This window comes from Tupaia chinensis, unplaced genomic scaffold (genome assembly GCF_000334495.1).
Source record: "Tupaia chinensis unplaced genomic scaffold, TupChi_1.0 Scaffold000259_1, whole genome shotgun sequence".
NCBI classification, from domain to species: Eukaryota; Metazoa; Chordata; class Mammalia; order Scandentia; family Tupaiidae; genus Tupaia; species Tupaia belangeri.
Genome location: NW_006159739.1, coordinates 1,986,583 through 1,994,060, shown reverse-complemented (window position 1 = coordinate 1,994,060; position 7,478 = coordinate 1,986,583). Strand labels below are relative to the sequence as shown.

The following is a 7,478-nucleotide window of genomic DNA, read 5'->3' as shown; positions in this document are numbered from 1 at the left end:
GTCAGGCCATGAAAGAGACTGAGAAACTATTCCAGATAAGTGAAAATTAAAGAAACTTGACAACAAATTATAATGTCTGACCTAGCACTGGATTTTGGACCAGAACAAAAAGTGATTTTAAAGAAGAAATTTTAAAAAGCAAAAAAGAAAAACAACAAAGCTAGTTGTGCTAGACCTTAAGTTCACTTGAATAAACCATTTTTAGAATACTGGCTTTCGGGGGGCCAGCAGGTGGTATAGTGGTTAAGGTGTTGGATTTCACATGGTTGACCATGGTTTGAGTCTCAGACCTGGCAGGTCAGAAATCAGGCCAGGTGCGAGTCCATGTGTGCTCAAAATCCTGGGAAGAGAATTGGTGAAGGGATTGTGGAGTGGCTATCCCTCTGGGGGGTGATTTTATACTTTTCCTTTCTCTGTCTTTTTCTGGAAAGCAAACATGCCTTATGAGAGGGGGGAAAAAAAAGAATATTGGCTTTTTATAGAATGTGTATTATATAAAAATGAAAGTGGGGAGGAGTACCAGGTTGGGAATAGAATTCAGTCACTGGATAGCAGTGGAAATCATTGCAAAATTGAGTATGGGTAACCAACTCTATTGATAGTACGCCATTATAGATTAAGATTAAAAAAATCTGGGACCAGCAGATGGGTGTAATGGTTATGTTGCTAGACTCTCACATGGTCGATGGTCGACCGCTTTTTGAGTCCTGGACCTGGAGGCTTGAAACTCACAACGGGCATGTGTGTATGCGTGCCCAAAATCCTGAGAAGAGGGACCAGCAAGCAGTTGGCGTAAGGGCTATGTCGCTGGACTCCCATGTAGTCAATCACGGTTCGAATTGTGGTGGGTTAAAAACTCAAGCTGGGCGCATGTAACATCCCCCCTGGGGGGTGATTTATTGCTTTCTGCTTTCTGTCCCTCTGTTTCTCTCTGTCCTCCTGGCGAGCACAGGCGCCCTATAGCACAAACAAACAAACAAACAAACAAAAAAACACCTCTCAAAAAAAAAAAAATACTGAGAGGAGAACGAAAGAGAAGAGATTGCAGCCATCCCCCGGGTGTGTGTGTGTGTGTGTGATTTCTCACTTTCTGTCTCTCTGGTGAGTGCACACATCCTATAGCAAAAATATTTCTAAAAAAAAATTAAAAATAAATTTTAAAAGTCCACAATAGAAGAGAAGAAAACAGATGAGAGACATTTCAGGTGTAGAGCAAACTAGGTAGGAAGAGCCAAAACCATAGAATGAAATTGCAGAAGTTGAAAGAAATGAAAATGAACTACTGTGCTCAGGGAGGTGGTGATAATAAAGACTGTCTCTTAAGCAACAGAATTTGAATAGAGGGAAGAAAATGTGAAGTGAGAGGAAACAGGTCCTGGGAACAAATGAATCATCTTCAAGTAGTAGCTACACCCCGGGTAACATGTTTATTCATCAACAAATGCAGATTTCCTATGGCATAGTGATCTAGACTTAGAAAGCACAGTGTCAATGCTAGGTTGCAAAACTGATCTAAATTAAAGAGCCTTTTTCTTTATATAGAAAATTTTTTGCAATAGTAATGTATCCTTACAGCATTTTCTTTTCCCCTTTTAAATATGTTTATTTAAAATCTGTCTCCCTTTTATTCATTATGGGGCATGTGCATGTCCATGCAAGAGTGAGAGAGGAGCACCCTCCACAGGGTCTGGTCACACTGTTGTCCCCTTCCTCCTGCCCTCCAGTCTGTCGGGTCTTGAACACTCACCTGTGTGCCCAGCATGTTTCAGCTGACTGGGCTGGGGATCTGAATTGCAGTTGTCATGTAGGATATGGTTTCTCTTGAACTATGCATTAACTCTGCACCATGGAGTCAGCCCAGCATTTCCTTAACATTACTGGAAGGCCTGTAAGGGCATCAGACGGGGGACTGAAGGAATCTCAGGGTCTATGTCTAACTTTTCCTTCTATTGGAGACATGTACATGTAAAATGGTGGTAGCAAAGTACCTAATTCATAGAGTTGTTGTGAGTATGACTCATACTTTCTGGGTCCCAGGTTTTTTTTGTTGTTGTTGTTAAAAAGGACATAGGCCTTAGGGAACCAGCAGTTAGTGTAATGGCTATGTCGCTGGACTCCCACGTAGTCGACCGCGGTTCGTGTCCCAGACCCGGTGGCTTAAAGCTCACGCCGGGCGCGTGTGCGTGCGTGCCCAAGATCCCGAGAGGAGAATGGAGGAGAAGGGATTGCGGCGTGACCATCCCCCCTGGGTGGTGATTTCTCACTTTCTGTCTCTATGTCTCTCTCTGTCTGTCTGGCGAGTGCACGCGCCCTACAGTGAAAATCTCTCCAAAAAAAAAAAAAAAAGGCATAGGCCTTTCTGTCTAGTGGCAGCCATCAGGTAAGCCACGGTGGGTGTGTACAAGTATATTCAGGAGTTCTGGAGGAAGAAGCAGTCCAATGTGATGTGCTTTCTTCGAAGAGTCTGCTACTGGCAGTACTGCCAGCTCTCTGAGCTGCATCGGGCTCCCCACCCCACCCTGCTGGATAAAGCGAGCAGACTGGGATACAAGGCGAAGCAAGGTTATGTCATATATAGGATTCGTGTGCATCGTAGAGACTGCAAACGCCCAGTCCCCAAAGGTGCAACCTATGGCAAGCCTTCCATCATGGTGTTAACCAGCTCAAGTTTGCTCAAAGCCTTCAGTCTGCTGCAGAGGAGCAACCTGGATGCCACTGTGGGGCTCTTAGAGTCCTGAATTCTTACTGGGTGAAGATTTCACATACAAATTCTTCGAGGTTATCCTCTTTGATCCATTCCATAAAGCTATCAGAAGAAACCGTGACACCCAGTGGATTACCAAAGCAGTCCACAAGCACAGGGAGATGCATGGGTTGACATCCGCAGGCCTCAAGAGCTGAGGCCCTGGAAAGGGCCACAAGTTCCACCACACTATTGGTGGCTCTCGCCGTGCAGCTAAGAGAAGGTGCAATACTCTCCAGCTCCATCATTACCGCTAATCTAAGAAATGGGTAAAATCCATACCTAATAAACAATTTAGAACAGTCATGTCTGCTTAAAAGTATTACTTGTCTGTTAAACTAGTCTGTAGATTGTTTCATGACTGTTTTGTTGAATTATGAAAGTTCCAAATGCAATAATGTCTGAAGACTATAAATGATAGTGTATCTTGTTTCTAATAAGGTAAACTTTTTTTTTAGAGAGGTTTTTTTTTGCTATAGGGTGCGTGCACTTGCCAGACAGACAGAGACAGAGAGACAGAAAGCAAGAAATCACCCCCTAGGGGGGATGGCCACGCTGCAATCCCTTCTCCTCCATTCTCCTCTCGGGATCTTGGGCACACACGCACACGTGCCCGGTGTGCGTTTAAGCCACTGGGTCTGGGACTTGAACCACGGTCGACTACATGGGAGTCCAGCGACATAGCCATTACACTAACTGCTGGTCCCTCTAATAAGGTAAACTTTTTTTGTCTGCTTTTCCTTATTAGGGAGTTATATGTTGGTATTTAAAACGTGTGGAAGAATAGGTGTAAAATAAATTCTTTAAAACAGGAGTTCTGAAACTAGCCCTGTAGATTTGTTTGGTGCATGTGGTGAGATCTACAGCTTTATCGGGGTGGTGGCAATACTCTGCTTAACTTTCAGTTGGCTAGTTTTGGATTATGGCTAGTACAAACTTCAATTTGGATTTAACTTGGAAATTTGTAGAGCAGGAGGATGATATCCTAAGCCCATGTCACGGTCATGTAGAAAATTACAGGCTCAGCCTGAGCCTCCATTTTTGGATTTAATCCAGTGTTCCATTTGTGTAACTTGGATATGGAAGGAAAAAGATTTCCCCATGTGCCACCATTTTTAGAAAAAGAAACCTATCGCAAGAGGCTTCTCTTATCATTAAAACAAGTCTGAGTTAATCTAATAAAATTGCCTCAGTCTTCAGAGTATTTAAAAGGTAAAAGCTGATGTATTCCTATGACTGCCTGGGATCTGGAATCCTGATTTTCATGTGTAGTGATAGTCAATAGTGGTATTTACACTGGTTTATTTTGTAACTGATGGAAACTGAACACTAAAAGTTCCAAGTACATGAGCTTAGAAAAAGATTTTAAATACTTGAAACATGAATTCATGACTATTACAAAGCCTCAAGCTCAGGAGGGGAAAAGAATGATTGTCTAAAAGCGCATTACAGCACAGTCTAAGTCTTAGGGATCATCGCAGGTCAACCCACTTTACTGCTCTCAGAAGGCTACTAAGAAAAGTCATACTTGATGTCGATACAAGTGCATGGTTTCCAATCTAACTTGATATTTTCTCCACAGTTATTTTTCTCTTCTGAATTCAAATGACTCTCAAAATTCTGACCACTCTACAAAATCGAGCAGTCTGTTATGTCCTTACCTTAACTTTAAGCATACCACCAAACTGTGTTGCATTTCTGTTTAAATCATGTTTTCTAGTACAGTATGCTACTGTTCCCCAGGTCAATTTGAAGAATTGCCCTAGTTTTTTTTTTTTTTAAATATTTATTCATTTATTTTAATTCAGCCAGACATACATAAACACACACACACCCAGAGAGAGAGAGAGAGAGAGAGAGAGAGAGAGAACAAGCTTCCAGGTCCAGGACTTATGATCGGTCATGTAGGAGTGTCCAGCACCTTAACTATCACACCACTTGCTGGTCCTGAATTGTCCTAATTCTTTTCAAGTTGTGGCAAATAATAGTTTAGTTTCAAAATCTAACTGCTAGATGGGGACCAGTAGGTGGTAGTTAAGGTGCTGGACACTCCCACATGGCCGACCACTGTTCAAGTCTTGGACCTGGTGGCTTGCTTTCTCTCTCTCTCTTGTCAAATTAAAATAAAATGAATGAATAAAAATAAATAAATAATTCTTTTTTAAAAAAGAAAAAAAATCTAACTGCTGGTTTTCCAGAACCAATTTTTCTTTTCCTTTTTTTTTTTTTTTTCAGAACCAATTTTTCTAACAATTTTCTCTAGGGTTTTAAAAAGACTCAGTTAATTACCAGAAAATAGTCATAAAATCTCTTGAATCCTAAATTCCTTTTTACTCAAAAGGTTTTAAACCATATATTTGACTGTGTAGAGGTTGTTCAATTAAAGGAATAAATGTCTATTAAACCAAAAAGGGGGGGGAATAGTGGAGTCTAGCAGGTGATGTGGCAGTTAAGGGCACTGAACTCCCACATGGCAGACTGCAGTTCGAGTCCCAGACCTGGCAGCTTGCTTTCTCACTTTCCCTCTCTTTCTCTCTCTCTCTCTCGCTTGCTCTGTCCCTCTCTGGTCAAATTAAAATAAGTAAGTAAATAAATAAAATTAAATTACATAATTTAAAAAAAGGGAGAATGTGATTTTTTGTTTTTTTGGAGGTTTTTTTTTCCGCTATAGGGTGCGTGCGCTCGCCAGACAGACAGAGAGAGACATAGAGACAGAAAGCGAGAAATCAACCCCCAGGGGGGATGGTCATGCCGCAATCCCTTCTCCATTCTCCTCTCGGGATCTTGGGCACACACGCACACGTGCCCGGTGTGAGTTTTAAGCCACCGGGTCCGGGACGCGAACCACAGTCGACTATGAGGGAGTCCAGCTACATAACCATTACGCTAACTGCTGGTTCCCAAGAACGTGATTATTTTGTAACATGACTCAGGAGTGTATGGTAAAGACACACTTAGGATTGTACAGGAGCAGCTTTCATTGATGAGAAAGGAGTTGTAAGGTTATATTTTCTCTAAGGTGGCTGCTCAATTGTTATAAGAACATTTCCTGGAGACTTTATGTAACTTTCTCACTTATTATTATTTCGCTATAACCTAAGATAAGGTGAGCTTCCCTTATAATACTTTAAGACAGAAAAATATACTGTTTCTAAACTGGTATCTGCTGTACAACAGGCTGTCATAGGAGCCAGTATATTAGGCTTTGTTCTCCAGAGGACGGATATTGTATAAATACATTAGCAAAATCAGGGAAACTTCACCCAGACCAGAGGTCATAAAGAATGATGTACCTGGCCAACAAGTGGCATGGAGGTTCAGGTGCTGGATCCCACTTAGCTATCTGTGAAGTTTGAGTCCCAGACCCGGAGGCTTGGGACTCAGACACGGTGTGTGTGTGTGTGCATGGCCAAAAATCTCGAGAGGAGACTAGAGGAGAGGGGACTGCAGCATGGCCATATGGGGGTGATTTCTCATTCTCCCTCTCTCTCTCTCTGATAAGTGTATGTGCCCTAAAAAAATGAACACACACACACAACACACACACACACAAACAACTTAAAAAATGATGCGCTCATCTTTTGATATGGATACACTTATTAACACACATACAGAAATAAACACACATACACAAACACAGAACACAAAAACCAAGTGGGTACAATCCTGAGCCTAAGAAAAACTGAGAGAGCGTTCGGGAACCCAAAAACATCTGGACATTTAATGGACTCGTCCTTTTATCTCCAGTCTTTATAAGCAGCAAGGCAGGCAGGAGAAAACTGAGATTCGAACATAATTATATAACTTGCTCAGCATCATGAAGCTATGCACGACAGGATAGGAACTGGTAGTATCAGAAACTGACACCAAAGTCCCTGCTCATTCTAGTATACCACTCTGAAAAAAGTATTTGGAAATTTTTGGACCAGGGGATTCAGAGACTTTCTCTACTTCCTCTGACAATCTTTTATTTCCTTTGTTTTTCCATCTGACATTGGCATCCTAGAGGTTGAGAGAGATCAAAAACAGGGCATGTGTACACAGAATGATTTCCTAGCCCTCATTATAAAACAGTCCTTCCTTCAGAGTCTTATTTGGCAGTGATGGGGGGGTTGGAGAGGTGAGAGAGTAGAGGTGAGAGTAAGTAAGGGGCTTAGTAAAAAAATGGGTAAGGCTTTCCTTTAAGTTATTTGTGAATTTCAGGACTACTTGTCTATTCTGTTGATCTCTCTATATATAGAATATATCTAGTATATATTCTGTATCTCTGTTTTTTCTTTTTTTAGGGGGCGTGTGTGTAGGAACGATCGGTTTGGTACATTAGGGAATTTTTGTAATGATCTGCACAGTAGATCTCAAAAAAGTTAAAGTCAAGGACAATTCCTTCATCTGTTTGGTAGTTTTGTCTGTGCGTATGTGTGAACAAAAGGCTTGTCCTGGGTCACTCTTCTTTCATCCAGACGCTCAGAAGACACTGGAAGGAATCCCCACCCCCACCATGAGGGCTGAGAGAGGAGACTCCGCACACCCCTGCTCTCAGGTGCGGGTCCGAGTGTCAAGAACGTTCACGTACCTTCTGGAGAGAAGGAAAAGGTGCTCAGAATCTGACGGGGAGTGGGGACCGCCAGGGGCCGGTGGGACCCAGGGGGCTTCCGGCTCCCGGAGCGTCGTCGGAGCGGGCCGCGGCGGGCGGCGGAGGCGCAGGGAGCGCGGGGCCCCAGCCACCCCCGGGCCG

At 42.7% G+C, this 7,478-nt stretch overlaps 1 pseudogene; it reads left to right on the top strand.

Moving 5' to 3' along the window:
- The first annotated feature begins 578 nt into the window (after window positions 1–578).
- LOC102469416 (60S ribosomal protein L15-like) lies at window positions 579–3,032 on the top strand (annotated as a pseudogene).
- The last annotated feature ends 4,446 nt before the right edge of the window (window positions 3,033–7,478 follow it).